Raw genomic sequence first — 18083 nt, 5'->3', positions numbered from 1 at the left:
ATAGCCCATTTTACTTCATTTATCATGCCTCTTTGATCTGATTAGTTAACAGAAATTTAAGTGTTTTTAGGCTTGAAACTTGACCAATCTTAAAACTATTCAAAAATCTCCCAATCTATGGTTGAGAAATAACTAAAACAGCACCTCACCATTTTGGGTGGTTCAATAAAATAAAACAAGGTTTGAGCTGAGTGGCTCTTTAGCTAGAGTACAATATCCCAAGTCATACAGAGCGACCTGGATCACTGGGTAAGCTGGGACCATTCAAACAAACAGTGTTTTAATACTGTCAAATGCAAGGTCAGAAATTTGGGAACAAAGAATACAGGCTATACCTACAGAATGGGGGGGGGGGGCGGGGGAAGGCGCGTGAGGAGAGCATTGTATCCTAGAATACTGAGACTCAGAAAAGGATTTAGGGGCCAACTCAACACAAGCTCCCAGTGTGACACTGTGGCAAAGGGGATAATGAGATCCTTGGATGTATAAACAGAGGAGCTGTGAGAAGGGATGTGGATTTTATCTCTGTATATGGTATTGGTGAAACTGATACTAAAATACTGCATACAGTTCTGGCATCCACATTTTACAAAGGATGTTGAAAAATTGGAAAAGTACAGAAAACAGCCACAAAATTTTTCCAAGGACTGGAGAAAATGTGTTACAAGGAAGGACTTGAAGAGCTTAATCTGTTTAGTTTACTAAAAAAAAAATTGAGCAATGATTTGATTACAGCGTATAAGTGCCTCTACAGTGAGAAAATGCCAGGTACTAAAGGGCTTTCTAATCTTGTGGAGAAACTCATAACAAGAACCAGTGGCTGGAAGCTGAAGCCAGACAAATTCAAATTAGACACATTTTTAACAGTGAGGGTAATTAATCACTGGAAGAAACTACTAAGGGAAGTGGTGGATTCTCCTTCTTTTGATGTCTTCAAGTCAAGACTGGATGTCTTTCTGGAAGATATGGTTTAGCCTAACACAAATTACTGGGCTCAATACAGGAGTAACTGAGTGAACTTTAATGGACTGTGATATACAGGAGATCAAACTAGATGATTTAATGGTCCCTGGTTTTAATCTATGAATAAAAATGCCACGATTGTTGTGTTCCAGTAGCAAGGCATGGGTGGCCATCAGTAGGAATAACATTTTTAGTGTCCAAACTTAAACTTCAGTTTTAATAAAATTATGCAGTGTTCTGGACATGTACTAGCTTGACAGTCCAGGAGACTCAGGTCCTTTGTCCATCCATACAAAGAGATGAATCCTCAATGATAGACCCAGCTTAGCCACACCACAGTGCCACTTGGCAGGGGGTTGGACTAGATGACCTCCTGAGGTCCCTTCCAACCCTGATATTCTATGATATGCCTCAATTGAGAACTGTAGGTGAAATCTTGGTCACATTTGCTCCCTTCATTTCAATGGATCCAGGATCTCATCCCATGTTCAAGAGCAGATAATAGTTCAGTCTTAATGCTTATTTAGTCCTTGGTCTCATTGCGGAGACTGACATCATGAGGGCCAGCTGTGACATGTTCACTTGTCCACCAGAATTTGGAAACCAACTTCATATCACATAACTCCCTAGAAGCTGAGAAATGATTAATTTTGGCCACTGCCAAATTTGAGCCAATGACCTAGAGCTGAAAGGCTCTGTCATTACCAAGCTCCTGAGCAAGCCTCCCCTTTCCACTATAATTACAGTAAAATTGATTTTAACAAGTAAGCCAAATTAAAGTAGCCGAGTCCCCATCTCAGAGCAGATTTACTTCAGTATCTGCTTTGAGGAAGAGCAATCCAGACTGTCAGTTCAGCTGTCATGTGGCTGACTCACACTTGGGCATGTCGTATTAATAGATTGTTATGTTTTGATTACTATCCAAAATGCTCTCAAACACCTGGAATAACTCTCTCGTTTACTCTGCTTCAATAAGCTTGTTTTGATATTTCCAAAACTTTTTAAAAATTTTGTTTGACAGGAAATTTTAAAATTTTTGACTTTGTTCTGATGCTGGACAAAGGGGAGTTTTAAAACATTGGCATTTCCTGCAAAATGGAAATTGTGAGTTTTGACCTGCTCTATTCCCTGCCTCTTTCAAAGCTGTACCATCAAATGTCTATATTGGTAACACTAGTGAGATGGCAACCAAAAGGACTACTTCTTCAGTCTTTTTACAAACAGTGGCATTTCATCAAAACAGGCACATCAACTTCTTTCCCAAGATACTATCAAGTTCTACAGATCATTCAGGGCATCAGGTATTCCCCTTAAACTGATCTACATCTAGTAGAAATTATCTGATTTTCTTCTGGCTCTTATGAGCTCAGGAAAACACAGGAATCATAAAAACTAAAAGTGTAATCACACAACAGAAAAATCCAGGACCAGGAATCATCATTCCACACTTTAAAACTGATTATACAAGCGTAATACTTTAGATTTACTTGTGTGAGAGCTGCAGGGTGACCAGATGTCCTGATTTTATTTTATAGGGGCTTTTTCTTATATAGGTGCCTATTACGCCCCACTCCCTGTCCCAATTTTTCACACTTACTATCTGGTCACCCTAGAGAGCTGTAACAGTAGTTTTTAAAAAACAAAATGTCATTGCTCTGACAGAGTACCTGTTCCCTTTGTCACCCATACTGCAAAGACAGCCATGCATCCCAAACTGATCTGAGATCAGTACAATTTTTGAAGCAGGGTTGTTGATTTTACAGATCTAGAGTAATTGCTGTTTAGACAAACAGATGGAACTGACAGGATAATTTTGAACAATATTGACAGCAACTTATCTTCCAAATGTGTCACTTTTTATTTGGCTACCAGATCATACCAGTGTGGAGGATGGAGAATTTTCTTAATTCCTTTCCAGTCAGAAACCAACCAGTCAACAACTATCTGTTCTATAATCCATCAACTGTCCATCCCTAAAATTATGAAGTGTGACAAAGGAAGGTAAAGATGTACGTTATCCTCTTCTGTACATAATTTCTCAGCTAACCATATCTCAAATACATGAGCAAATCAAACCAAAAAGTCTAAGTGATTGTTTTGTACGTAGATGCATGTTATGATCATCTAGTCTAACTTCCAGTATAACACAGGCCATAGAACTTCTCCAAAATAAATTCCTAGTGCAGATTTTTCAGAAAAACCTCCATTCTTGATTTAAAAATTGCCAATGATGGAGAATCTACCACGACACTTGGTAAATTGTTCCAATGGTTAATTACTCCCACTGTTAAAAAGGTATGCCTTATTTCCAGTCTGAATTTGTCTATCTTCAACTTCCAGTCATTGGATTGCATTACACCTTTCTCTGCTAGATTGAAAAAGACATGAAGCGTCTAGTTAAGTACGTCGAGGTTCTAGAATGTGTGTTATGTTTTTATATGTAACCACTTATTGCCAGTATTTCTACTTGCTATTATTAGAATCTCTATACTGTGTTAAATTAACTTGTCTAACTGCTGTGGTGTGTGAAGCTGAGCATTGATCTGAGGTATAACTGGTAAGCCTGGGTGTGCTGATCTATGAATATTGCAAGTGGCCACTGGAACAGGGGCTGCACACTCCAGGGAGACTCTCAGAAGGTTTGGGGTGTGCCTATCACTAACTGTAGAGAGAGAACAGGTCCTGGGTAGGCCTGGAGAGGTGTGCTGGTGTTGCCAGTGATTGCTAGAGACAGGGAGATGACCCACAGCAGGCACAGACAAGCTTCCTCATGCTAAAGGCAGATGGTATTGAGGTGCCTCACAAACCTGGGTACCCCTGAGAAGCTTCACACCCATCCTGTGGGTATTAAGACAGCTTAAAAGTTGCCAAGTCTGTCAGTCTGACACCTTTAAATGATTTCTAGTACTGTGGAAACTTTGGGAAAAGTCTCTAGAGATATATAGGAACGAAGGTCTTTTGCTTAAAGCTCTGATCTCGTACTCAGGATCAGTGTTCTATTTACATTCTGCCACAGACTTCCCGTGTGACCTGGGGCCAGATTTTCCAAAGAGTTCAGCACACTGCATGCTGAGCTGTTGAAATCTAGCCACTTATTTGGGTGCTTAAATGGGAGCTGAGCTCTTTGGAAAGTCTGGGCCCAATGGTGGGTTCTGAGCCCTGTTGAAAAACTGGCCCTTCATCTCTCTGTGCCTCAATTCCTCATCTAAAATAAATATATGGAGATTCACCTATCTCATAGAACTGGAAGGGACCCCGAATCCAGCCCCCTGCCTTCACTAGCAGGACCAAGTACTGAGTTTACCCCAGATCCCTAAGTGGGCCCCTCAAGGAGTGAACTCACAACTCTGCATTTAGTAGGCCAATTCTCCTTTCTCCCATCTTTGGTCTGTCTTGTCTATTTAGACTGCAATCTCTTTGGGGTAGGGATTGTCTTACGGTGTGTGTGTGTGTGTGCGCGCGCGCGCATGTATAGTGCTTAGCACAACGATCTTGGGTAGGGCCTTTAGGTGCTAGTGTAATACAAATAATAAATAAATAATACTGAGAGTAAAAATGCTAAGTATTCAAAAACAATTGATTTTCCTGCAAAAAGCGGTCTCAAAGAAAACTGCTAAAAATGCAAGTGAACAAAACCCAACAAATCCAAACCTTCCAGTCACAAGGCGGATTGTGTCATGCCAATGTGCACTTTAGGAACTTTGTAACCCGTTACAATCCTATTAGAAATCACAGGCCTGAACAAACAGAGCAAAGTCCAAAGAAAGCAATAATGCTCAGAGCAAAGGGCAGAAAGTGTGTGTGTGGGGGGGAAGGGGGAACAGAGGGAAAGGCCTAGAGCGTCTCTTTCAGCAAGAATGTTGCCGATGAGACTGGCCATGGGTTACACGCTGTCAGCATTTGCAAAGGAGCTGCCTGCCTGGATTATCTTCACTGGGATCTTCCTGCCAGTGGTTTTGCTCCTATTGTTGCTCATTGCCTACTTCAGGATCAAGCTGATAGAGGGTGAGTGAGACCCCTGGGGATGACACAGGGTGGACAGACAAACCTCCGTGTATAATCAAATACATTTTGCATATACTAAATAACTAACCTGCAGTGAATAGCAGAAGCTGGGAATGGGCGACAGGGGATGGATTACTTGATTACCTGTTCTGTTCATTCCCTGTCGGAAGACCGGATACTGGGCTAGATGGACCTTTGGTCTGACTCAGTATGGCCGTTCTTATGTAAAAAGCAAAACCTGTCAAGCCTTCTGAAGCTGTGGTGCCACATTTAAACAGTTTCTCCAACCAGAAGATGGCTTATAGCCACAGTTCAGGACTTGGACTGAAATTACGTTTAAGCCCCACAATTTTACTGACTGCGTGAACTGAAGCAGAAAAGAGCCATACTCATTTGTATTACAAGCAACCATAAAGGAGAAAATATAGTACAGCTAAACTACAAATCAGGTTCCTCTGCACCTTTGCTGCTCAAGCCTTCAGTGGGAGGTTAATAGTGATTGAGTCTTATGTCTATTTGCTCATTAAGTTGAATGTCTGCACTCCTGAAATAAAATTAAGAGCAGTGTACCTTCCCTTTTTACTGAGTGCATTGGTCAAGCCCCCCATCTGGCGTGTCACAGCTTTAGCTGGTCCATAATCAATTAGAGATCTACATTCAGATTTTTTTTTTTAACCCCTAACTCAGATACCAAAGACCATGTGTGAGAGAGTGCGCCCACAAATGTGTGAATACCCACATATTGAAAATCAGGATCCGGAGTGCTAGAACAATCAAATGGCCCTTGTGCAAGAAAGGCCCTGGGATAGCAGGATTGTTGCAGTAAAAGCTTGAATGATAAACATTTTAAAAAGGGATCTCCCATCCTCTCATGTGTCATTCTGACAAATTATACATACAAGGAGACCTGCGCTGCATTCCTTCTCAGCTCATGTCATGGCTGCAGGTCAAGACTGAGCTGTAGTGGCAGACCGGTGCAATGCTGCTTGCACTTCAGACTGCCAGGCTCAAGCCAAAGCTGTTTGGGCCTGATCCAAAGGACATTCAGGCCAATGGACAAACTCCTTGATTTCTGTGGGCTTTGGATGAGGCCCTTAGCAAACAGAAAAGAGTAAACTCCTTGGATGCTTCACAGTGAGTTCTCAGAGACCACAGATTCCATTGGATTCCAGTGTCTAGACTCTATAGGTTGCTGTGTTTATTGGGCACAATGTATGTCAATACTTACACACCAAAGTTGTCTGATAACACTTTTGCTGCTGCTATCAAACTGACAGCCTGTTTTGCTTTGGTTCTTCCTTGTTCGATTAGGCTGTCTACAGCATGTTAGAATTCAGCTACTGCTGTACTTGAAAAGTCTATATTCATTATTTGAGGCAGAATGGGAGAGCACCTTGAATCTGATCAGGAGGATGTGTTAATTGTAAAGGGTGCCTAAGTACAATTTAAAGAGAAACACTGAAGCTGTCAAAATAGCAATGCCAGATTAGAAACCCCCTCCACACAGTCTTAGAAGTGCCAGTGATCAGTCAAACCTACCACAGGCAGTGCTCACTTTTCTAATCAACACTGACTGTGCATAGAACACCACCAGAGGAATTATCCAGACAGTCACTAGCACTGCACAGTTTGTTTTGAACACATGTTAATCCCATTATCACATGCACAATTCCACATTAAACAAATCAAATCTTCTTGACAAAGCACTAAAATCATCACTTTGGAGTAATTGTATCTGATGCCGTCTCTTCTGCCTCAAATGTTGTGGTTTTTTTAATTGAGTTTTGGTGTAACTGAGATCAGCTGCCTTTGACTATCTGAGATGCCAGGTGGCACCATCACAAAGAGTGCTGTCAATTCTGTGTATCTGAATGAATTAGGAATTAGCGCTCAAAGAAAAGCTCGTTTATCTGCTGTGGCACAGTCCTTTTCAGACCTCTTCATGAGGCTGTTGGGCCAGGAAGCTCCGCATTTTAGCTGCTTTCAACACCACTACTCCAGAGGAGCTTAACTCTAGTCCCCACGTAGAGAGCTGTGATGATACTCTAGGCCTCACCTGTCAGGATAGGGCCATTCTAGGCAGACTCAGTACAATTAGAGTCCTCTAGGGCACTTGTGTCAACAGCCATGTGGACTCTAACCACAGAGCTGCAGCTCAGAGCATAGTACCCGCTACCCCCCAGCCCACCCATGGCCAGAGACTCAGAACTATGGCTAGTGTGACATGGGGCAGTGTCCTGGCTAACACCTTTGATCACAAGGCTCTGAGGTCTATAACTAGGGTGCGGCAGCTGGAGCCCCATATCCTCGCCTCCCCTTCCAGGGAGCAAGAGGCACCAACTGCCAGAGCTGGACACTCCATTAGAGACCATGGGCAAGAGCCACAAAAGGGCTTAGGTGCCGAACTGCCACAATAGGCACCTAAGTCCAACATTTTCGGTGCCACTGAGATCCTCAAAATCTTTGCTCAGCTGCCACCCTACCTTGCTGGTGCCCAAAGTCCCTTTGAGTCTATATTTTTGCTACCGAACTGCCCTAGGTGCCTATGTCTTGCTGGCTGGGCATGTGCATAGCTGCCTCAATCCTGACCCCTCCCAGCAGCTCAATGCCTAACTCACCCCTAAGCACCAGCCACATGCTCGGATGAGGTGAGCCACCAGCTCTCTCACGTGTGGGGCTTTGAGCCTCCTAACTCCCCACAAAATGGCTGGGAGGTAGTGAAGTGGTGGCCTCCCTTATAACCGTTAGCCCAGGAGTCCAGCTGCTCATCCATGATGTGGGAGACCTTGATTGACTTCCTCCCTCTGCCTGATGTGGAGAAGGGATTTGAACTGGGGTTTCTTACCTCTCAGGTGGATCTCTAACTACTGGGCTAGAGTGTCATTCTTATGGTCTCTCTGGCTCAATTAATACTTAATTGTTTAAGTATTTCATACACAGTAGAACTGCTTTAACAGGAGACATTGAAAGTGAGCCATGTCAGAATTCCCCTTAGCTCTGTTGTTAAGGCACTCCCATGAGAGCAGGGAGACCCCCAGTTCAAATCCCGGCTCTAGATCAGGCAGATGGCGGAACTGAACCAGGGTCTCTCATGTGAGTCCCCTATCCACTGGGCTAAATGTTATAACGGAGGGTCATTTCCTCCCCCCACCCCGGCCCTTTTGTGTGGAGTTAGGCAGGAGTGCTGCCACCTTACTTGCAAGGAAGGGTTTCAATGCCAGACTCCAGCAGAGGATTCACAGCTGTGGATCCCAGGCAGACATAGGCACCTCCCTCTATCCTGGACTCGGGCACCTAACTCCTTGACAGGGGCAGGGCTTAGGATGCATCCTATCCTCAGCATCTGCTCCTGGCTAACTTATGCACCTGCTCACTAAGTATGCTGGCTTTTGTGGATTCCATTCACCTGTCTTGCCCCATGCATTGTACAGGAAGCCGAGGCACCTCACTCAGGGTTTGTGGATTCCACTGAGTGACTAGCTACTGCAATGTTCAGCATTGCAATCCTGAGTCCCTTTATGGATTTAGCATTATCAACCCAGAGCATCCCCAGCAGGAAGCAGGCAGATTTCCCAGTCAGCAGCAGGGGCCACCAACCCAGCCACAATTCCCCAACCAGTCCAGGACAAGGCGCAGCCAGGGTAGAGTCTCCTGAATTATCTGGATGCCAGTCCAAGTATATGCCAGAGCCCCACCGGGGCACAGCAATTCCTCTGTTTCCAAAGCTTGTTCCATGCTGTAGCTGTGTGTCAGGCTTAAATTCTGGTAATCAGGATGTTTGTTGTAGTCATTATGTAAATAAGGTGATACATATTCAACGATGCAAAATAGGGAAATATGCCATTTGCATAACATCTCCAGGTTTCTGAACTTTCGGCCTTAACAAGTGGTGTGTGTGTGTGTGTGTGTGTGTGTGTGTGTGTGTGTGTGTGTGTGTAAATGCACAAACTGTGTTACCCGCCAAGCTGCTAAAACAGTTACTCAAGCAGCCCCTTGTTCAACATGCACTTTTCAGACACTGACCAGATCAGTGAAGCCCAGTCTGTTTGCTTCAATCAGTTCTGTCATTGCCTTTCTCTGACTAAAAATAATTTGTAGCTACCGACAACAGAAAACCAACCACACGCTATGGTACCAAAAAACATGACACTATACAGTATCTATCAAACATGAGGAAGCTGAAGTATTGAGGTGCTACTGGAAATACCCAATACTACCACAGAGAGGTGGTGTAATGAGAGAACAGGAGATGGCCAATGAAGTCCAATTATTGTTAAAGCGAACATTTACATTAGACTTTTCTTGAAATACAAACAAAGGATCTCTCTTTTAGTAAAGAGCCATCTCGGTGACTGTGTATTAAATATACTTCAGCAGTGATGAAACAACATCAAGGTAAACCTAGTGCAGTGGTTTCCAATCTTTTCAATAGCATGATCCCTTTTTCTGTACTGGGACACCCTCCCTTGGCCATGTAACTGGGATGTAGCCAGGATTCCCCCTCGGGGGGGGGGGGGGGACGGGGACGTGTGTCACTGATTGCTGATGGCATACTCGCTCTTGCTGTCCTAGACAGTCATTACACTACCAGTACCCTTACTCTGAAAGTTCTTTGGGATTATCATACCTATGAATGTCTTTATGTAAAACCAGATGTTTAAATGTACTGCTAAAGTTTAGGATTTTGTTCCGGTTTGGATTTTGATAAGGCAACTGGTGTTTCCTAACATCACACAGAGCCATAAAAGAGTAATCAGTGGACTAATTGGCAGAGGAGTTCACCAAAGGGATCTAGAACCTTTTATTATATATGGCCAATTCAAATCCAATAAAGATTATTGTGATTAAAAACCACAAGGCCATCAAATGTTAGGTGAAAAATTCAGTTCAATTTCAATGGACACATGTATGTGGTGCCATTTTCAAAAGGGCCTGTTACCAGATCACCTTACTGCCTTTTGGCACCCAGTTCTCTGTGCCTCGGTTTCCCCTCTCCAGGCTTTAGACACCTCCATTTCCTGCACTTAAGCCAATTCCCAAATCTTCAAATTATTTAGTTCTCTTGTCAAATCATAAAGACTACGCGTCTCCCTTCTGGAATACACAAGAAGTCCAAAACCCCACCCAAACTTCCAGCAACCTAATATTGAATCTTCAGTCTGACTCCAGGATCAAGAGGCCTTCTGCCTCTAGTATGAGGGGATTTTCAAACTGCACTTTTCAGTGGCCTTGTAGGGCCTTCCTGTGCCTGAGGTTCCAGTCCAGGGACCCAGTAGTAATCAGAGAAGTTCCACCAACTCAGACCCAGTGCTTCACTTTGCTGGCCACTTCTTACCTAGGCCTGTCTCTAAGTCACTCTCACAGCCCCTTGCTCAGCTCTCTAATAACCCCCTTACCAGGGCTTCTCAAATCAGTCAATCCCTTTTCCTCATGGCTTATCAATTACTTTCATATCAGGATTCCAGCTCTGGGTTTACTGGCACTCCTAGACTCTCCTTCCCAGCTCTTTACAGTGAGACTTCTAAGCACTTCCATCTATCCCTGGCTTACAGCAAGAGAGCCCTCCTGCTCCCAACAGGTCCCTGGTACTTCTGAGCAGGCTTCCTCTTATAGGAGGCCCTACCCCTAGGCTATCATCATGTGATCCTGATCATCTGATCCAGCCACCAGACCAAGTCCATCACATGGAGGCTGGATAACTAGGCACAGGCAGGGCTGAGCACAAGTCTTTTGAAGGACCAGTCCAACCGGTGACAGGGCCTTAGGCATTCAGGAGGAGCTAGGTGCCTCATTCGTTGAGACTCCTTTGAAAACACCATCCACACTACCAAAACCAGTGTCTGCGTGTTCAATTTTCGAACACTTTCTCCCATGATACCCTTCAAGCACAAGAAGGCCTCATTGTCCTCCTCCTAATTCCCCCTTTAAGAGCCCTTTTGCGTGAGGCCTCAGTGCTGTGTCCAGTTTTTTATGCTAACCAGTTTTGTCTCATTGTTACTTTGTTCTCCCTGTTCATTTGCTGTAGCCCTCTGTTGTGTCTTACCTTACACTGGATTGTAGGCTCCATGGGGCAGGGAATGTCTTTTTGTTCTGTGCTTGTACAGCACCTAGTGTAATAGGGCTCTGGCCAGTGATTGGGGCCCCTAGGTACTATCATAACACAAAATAAAATGCCACCATTAGCACAACTGGCAAAGGACTCAGAGCCTGATCTAAAGCCCAGTGAAGTAAATAGGATCCTTTTACTTCATTAAGTTTTGGATCAGGCCTTCAATGGGCATGCAGTCTTAACTACCTTCTCATGCCCAGAAGAGGTTCCTCCAACAATGTTGGTAAGCTTACCCGACTGTTACCTTCTCTGTGTAACAAGTTCAGAGCTGCTAATTAACATGACTGTTTCTGCTTTTCAGTTAACGAGGAATTGGCCATGGCCGATGATCCCACAAATGCCATCCTGAACTTCCACATCCGGTACCAGAAACTGAGATCTGAAAGAAAGAGATTAACCAAAAGAACATAATGACATTTAAGGGAGGTTCACCTCAGAAAACAGGTTCGACACTAGCAGTCAACTCAGGAGGTTTAAAAATAACCTGCTGTATTACAAAAGTCATGTGGGGAACAAAATGGTGGGAAGTTAGTACAGAACAGTACAAATGAAGCAGCTGCTGCTATCTGAAAAGGCCTTGTAACAGTTTTGCTTTCTCTACATGATATTAGTAAGCAACACTTTCCTGAACTCATCAGCACCTGTGACTTAATGCAATGTACTTTATCGGTTGGCTTCGGAGACACAGCATTTGGAAAAAAAAACCTCATTGCTCACTATTCCTTAGATGCTTATATCAAATAGAAATAGCTATTGGAGTGTCTTCACGTGACAGCTGAAGTCTATGTAGGTCTATGAATCAGCAGCAGTCTTGTTGAATCACAGGTGCATGAACAGCAGGTTAACATGAATTACGTTTTTTTTAACATACATATTGACAAAAGCATGCTCTCTGAACTGATGAGAAACTATAGAAAAACTTGAAAAGTGAAAGACAATAGTGATGGAAGGAAAAAAAGGATTTCTTCATTTATTTTTCCTGTTTCATATTTCATTAAACTCACCTCCAGTTCATACTGTATTATATTCTGTTTGTGAGACAGAGTATTCAAGTTGGTACACCTGCCACCAAACCATGGAAAGAAGCAACACATATCTTCTTAAAGGATCTGAGTTATTTTAGTTTGGAAGCACAAAGAAGAACTCTTACAATACTTAAATAAGGGGATGAGTTTTTTAAACTATCAGGTGTAAATATGTTGTGAAATTCTTTCTCCATGTTTTTTCGTTAGTTGGAAACAATTTTATGTTCAATGTAATTATAAATATAGCTTCATCGCCATGTGTCTGAAACAGATCACCTTACAAGAACGTACCAGTGGTCATTATTAGAAGAAAGCAACTAAGAAGCCAAATAGCAATCAACTTCACCATGCACAAAGTCTTCTCTGTATTACAATTTAATCTCATTCCTCTTGCTTCAAATTCATGACAAATGGCATTACTTTACATCTGCACACACAGTTTACTGTACATTGTACTGTATCATACTGCATATGCAGAAGGGAGCTGAATTAAGTCTGCATGGGCAATGTTCATATTGGCATTTCCTAACTTGTGCATGTTTGACTTTGCAACCTTTTAATTCTTAACTTTATATCTCCTAATACGGTTTCATTTGAGAATAAACCATAACTAATGTTAAATAAAGGGGGTTTTTTTGGTTTGGGAATTTAAATTGGGACTGAAGCAAGAATTATATGAATGTATTCAGATCAAGCCACGAAAGTGGAATATTACAATGAGTGGCGACTACATATATTGATACATTTTCTAATGCCTTGTAAACCTGATAAAATGAAAGAGGTTTATCCAGCTTTCTTTCAGAACAGGCTATTTACTTTTATAGTCTCAGTAAAATGTGGACTAGATCCATTGAATGTCAAACCATCTTTGTGTAATTGTAGAGAATCCAAACTTCACTTTACTTTTTTGTAAAGTCTACCAATTTAATATGCAATTTCTTCATTCAGTCAATAAAAAATAATTTTACTGGTTAACACAGAAAGTTATGTTAAAGGGTTCTCACATTGTGTACAATGTAAATTGGCCCCCATCTGCACATCCCATAAATATTCGTAAACACATTTCTGACATTGCCGTATGGTTAAATAATGTAACTCCCTGGTGCTTGTTCAATACACCTTAAATATTTTGCATGATACTGTAAGTAGAGGCTGTGAAAAAACCCTGAAATGTACATCCTCCTCACTCCAGTAACCTCCACTGGATATTGCAGATTTTCAGTGAGAAGAGCCAGTATTTCCAGAGGTCATGCTTAGTATTAACATGTAACCATTTAGGGCAGGACTATTGGTTCAGTGGGAGCAGAGTTAGACAATGCTGATAGATACAAAGGGTAAGATTTGCAAAAGCTAAGTGCGCTTTCCTTAACTATAGCTAGGCTTGGCAGAATTAATTTGATATATATAAACTCAACGGACAATACTGATGCTTATTTTTAAGCCTCCCCCTCTTTTTTTTTTTTAAACCAATTTAAATAATTTTCACAGTTGCACAAAATCATGGCTTATAAGCATTGTTCCCCCCAATTTTTATTTATTTAAATTTTCACAGCTGGGGGAAATCAGACAACAGGGCTGATCAGACAATAAGGATGATGCTGATCCCCTTGAATTTGAGAACAACACGGACAATCAGAGTTTGTACTAATGAGTCTTCACACAACTCCACAGACCAAATTAGAATGTTGAAAGCTGTGTGAGAATTTGTTTAAAGTGGATGAGCAGTTGCACACCAACACGCACACCCTCTTGGTCAACCAGACCATTTCCAGTAGCAAGGCAAACTGACAGCTGAAGGACTTGCTGGTTGCAGATTTATTTTCAGAGTTACAGTCTCTTAGGTCAATTACCCAGGCTAATGAGCCTGGTCCACCCAGCCAGAGCCCCATTAGCCCCAGTGTTTCAGAATGAATCCCTGTAGGCTTTCTTGGCTACCATAGCATCCCAGAGAGCAAAGCTCACCACCATACTTCGCCCTACAGCGCACTCTCCTACTGGCCCTGCTTCCACCATCCCAGCAAGGGGAGGAGGAGAAGTTGGACTCAGAGGAGGCAGGTGAGACAATTATTTCATGACAGTAGACATTGATTTCAAAAAGTTAAATCTTTATCACTGTTAAAAATCAAATCGTCAACATCGCATGTCAAAACATACAAAGTAAATACCCTTAAAATCAAACTCTAGTAAGTTTTCAAGCAACATTTTTCTTACTTGGCCTAGCTGTACATTTTTGTCAGTTTCTAGGTGCACATTGAAATCGAGGTTTACTGATGTTTACCAATAAGAAGCTAATTCTTCCAAGCTGAGATCTGTTACCTTGATGAACAAACTTATATCCTGTATAAAATTAGAGATAAAGAAGTACACCCATCCTTATGAATGCAGCATGTTGAAAAGTCATGTCTGGTGTGTTTTTATTAAGTCCTGACAGAGCATCTTGAAAGAATGAAGAATCTAAGTTAGAATGTGAGACTGAGGAGGCAGTGATTGAGCTACAGATTTCTCTGGCAACTGAATGGGATGGGAACTTGCCTTAGGGGATGTCTAAATTGCAAATTCTGTGGTCGGCCCTTTCCAGCTGACTCAGGCTCATGGGGTTGGGTTAAGGGGCTGTTTAATTGCTTGGGCTGGAGCTCGAGCTCTGGGACCATGGGCAGAGGGTGAAGCTTCCCCTTGGGGAGGCTAGCCCCCTGCCTTGCCTCTTCTGGCAGAGGCACAGCCCCCCCATGGCCCCAACCAGGGCAAGGGGGGCTGAGAGCTCAGCCCTGGCCTGGGTCAAGCTCTCAGCGTCATCCAGGAGCGTGGCAGAGCACATTGCCCTGTCTGGAGCTCAGTGCCCCTCCCCTGTTTTGCCCCTTTCACTTGTGGTCACACCCATGGCCCCACCCCATTCCATCCCCACTCCATCTCTTCCCCCCAAGGCTCTGCCCCCTGCTTGTTCCTCACACACCCCCCCCCCCCCCCCCGCTGCAGCCTCAAGGCTGGAAAAGCTCTGGGGCCATGGCAGGGAGCAAGTGCTCTTCCAGCCCTGGGGCTGCGGCAGTGGTGCTGGAACAGTTTTTGGAGCGGGGGTGTTACGTATTCCACATTTTGGGACATTTTATCATGCAAACCTCACAAATCTAGTGAAAAACCATAGGTGCTTCAGAAAAGCACCTCTTCCAATGTATTGTTTGTACGTAAAATCCCCCAAAACTTCCCTTAAATGCAAACCTCTCCATTTTGACTCACTTTTCAGCTCACCTTGCTGCTTCTTGGCTGACAAATCTTTCCAGTTTATTATGCTCATTTCTCCTATTCCATCCTGGGCTCCAGTTAATGAAAAGTCTTTTCTATTATTTAATTGACAGAGTGCCTCCATTATCTTTGCAGGAAAGGAGATGTTAGATAGTTTGCCAGCGTTCAGCATATTGTGACAAGTAATTAAAAAACACCAAAGTGTTTTATATTGTTTGACATTAAAATATAAGTTAACATACCAGTTATTGGTGACTTACATTATCCAGCCTGTATTAAGTAAGGGCTGATCTGCCTCACTCCCCCACCACCATATTCTCTGCCAACAACGAGCCCAAAAAGCAGTGGAAATGCTGTGGTCCCACTGGGACAGTAGATGGCCATGGAGTCCACATGGAGAATACTACATCCTAGGTGCACCTCAGCGTATTGTTTTGTTCCACCGCATTGAGCGGAGGTTACTGTTGGGGTGGGGAATATAGTGCAAGGATAGGTGCCACATCCTTATTCATCATATCAAGTTCAAGCTTTTTGTCATATTCCCAAGACCCTTCAAACCCTCCCTCCCTACTTATTTTGTTCTTTTAGTGTTGCCACATTGTTGGAACTCTAGTAATATAAATAATACTTAGCAGAGATATAAGAATTTTCACAGACAACTTGCGGTGAAAACGTGATGGATGGGCTTCAAAATTTTGGTAAATCTTTTGCTGGCATCAGGTATCAGCAATGTAAATTCTATCTATATCCAGTTGGTTTTGTTAGTGCGTGTACAGCATACTTTAGATGTGCAATAGTAACAAGATGTGCTAAAGAGGATAAAATGTCCCAAAAATGTGGAACTCGTAGCACCCCCATTCCAAAATTCAACATAGCATTAAAACTCTATTCAATTGTCTAGAGGAGAGAAAAATAATTGCTTTAAGTAGTCCTATGATCCATTCTGTTACTTGCTGACCATAATGTAGACCTTACTCCATGAAGTCAACAAGGCAAGGTGCTTCTTAACATTCGGAATGGTATAATATTGTGGCCCTTTGCCAGCAATGGTAGATTTCTTTACTGAAAGATGGAAATTGGCATTGAGACACAGAGGCCCATTCATTACTCTGTGTCAGCAACTCTTGTCAGGTCTGACAAACTCACTGCACCTAACTGTTGTCATAATCTGTATCTGAAAGGTGTCATGTAAGGTATCGTATAAAAACTAGTAACATGTTGGGTCTCCAAAAATCACTGTGTGGTATGTGTACAGGGTATGTACAAAGAGTAATGGATATGTGCTAGAATTATGTTCTTAAAACATGTTTGGCAAGCAAGCCATAAGCCCAGTCTGACCTAGATAAAGGAATGTGTATTAGCTTGTCTGACTAGCCCGGTCATCAGGCAGACACAATGAAGGTACATTTCCATGTGAGAAAAAAAAAAACCCACCATCAGGAGAGCAAGTTAGGAAAAATGAACATTTAATCTGACAGGAGATGGAGACTGCACCCCATGAAGTCTTCCTGCCTCTTGTAACAGGGTGAATGAACTTTGGGAGATGTAAGTAGAAGCAGAAAGCCATTTTGGTATCTATCACTTGAGGGATTAAAAGGGCCAGTGTTCTTGATATCATAGAATGTGGGATCCTTCAAAGAAGAGGGATGAAGTCTCTAGGAACTGAGTTTAGATGAGAAAACTGCTTAGGCAAGGATTGTAACTTGATACAATTTTGTGATAAATTTTAACCCTTTCTATCTTTATTCCTTATACTTGGTATCACTTAATCCCATGTCTTTTTGTTAAATAAACTTGTTTTACTTTACTATAAACCAATTCAGTGCATTGATTGAAATAAGAGTCATTGTCAAACCCAAATTAAATTAATGAGCTGCAGTATATTGTCTTTTTAAAGGAACAATGAACTTCACTTCTGTGAATGTTCCAGGACAGAGCTGGATGCTACAGGGAGTCATCTCTGGAGAACCTGAGAGTTGGAGTTCATTGTTGTTATTTGCAAAGCAAAGCTTGGACTGGCAGAGTCCTGAAGAGTTTGCTGGCAAGACAGACAAGCTGGTGTGTCAGGGAGTTGTGAGACAGCTTACCAGTAGCAAAATTCTTATTTGCTGAGGCTGAGAGGGGTAACAGTAACTCACTATTCTGGGAACCCCAGCAGACTGTCACATTGGCAGATGATTTGGGGAAAATTTGAGAATGGGAGGGTGTGGGGGTCACTTTCCAAAAAGTAACTAGGCAGTTGAAGCCAGGGTATGACCTGCATACTTGTCTGCTGGCTGTTGGGGTCAGGGCTGTAAACCACAGCGGCAGAGCATTTAAGGCACCCAAAGTTGCAGGCAGGCAGTGATACAACTGCTTACTGCTCTGGGTTTATACCCCAATGTATCAGAGAGGTGCCAATTAGAGAAGACATGAAAGTCACTGGCACTGTAATAGAAAGAAGAAAAGCTGGAATATTGAGTAATATGATCTCAAGTCAGACAGCAACGAAGCCTCCAACTAATTACTTTTGAAGGTTCTCTACTTTTTATACCTAATAATGTCTCAAGAGTTCCAGTTATTTCCCAGTTGGTTTGCTCACTTTAAAACAGCCAGCATCTTCCAAATGTTTGTGTGTCTGACTAAGTGCCACAAATACTGTGCATTTTATATCAAAAATAAGAAAAATGACATGTAGAGAATAAACAAACTTTATTTGATAACAGTATTACAGAAAGCAAAATATCACTTAATACAACTTCAAG

The 18083-nt window shown here is 42.5% G+C and overlaps 1 long non-coding RNA gene across 1 annotated transcript; it reads left to right on the top strand.

Annotated features, from left to right (window-relative positions):
• Positions 1–4759: 4759 nt before the first annotated feature.
• Positions 4760–13193, top strand: LOC117874944. Its single transcript, XR_004645129.1, has 2 exons — positions 4760–4968; positions 11379–13193. It is a non-coding gene; the product is annotated as an uncharacterized LOC117874944 (long non-coding RNA).
• Positions 13194–18083: the final 4890 nt, after the last annotated feature.

Source organism: Trachemys scripta, chromosome 3 (genome assembly GCF_013100865.1).
Source record: "Trachemys scripta elegans isolate TJP31775 chromosome 3, CAS_Tse_1.0, whole genome shotgun sequence".
Classification (NCBI taxonomy): Eukaryota; Metazoa; Chordata; order Testudines; family Emydidae; genus Trachemys; species Trachemys scripta.
This window is presented reverse-complemented; position numbering and strand designations above follow the sequence as displayed.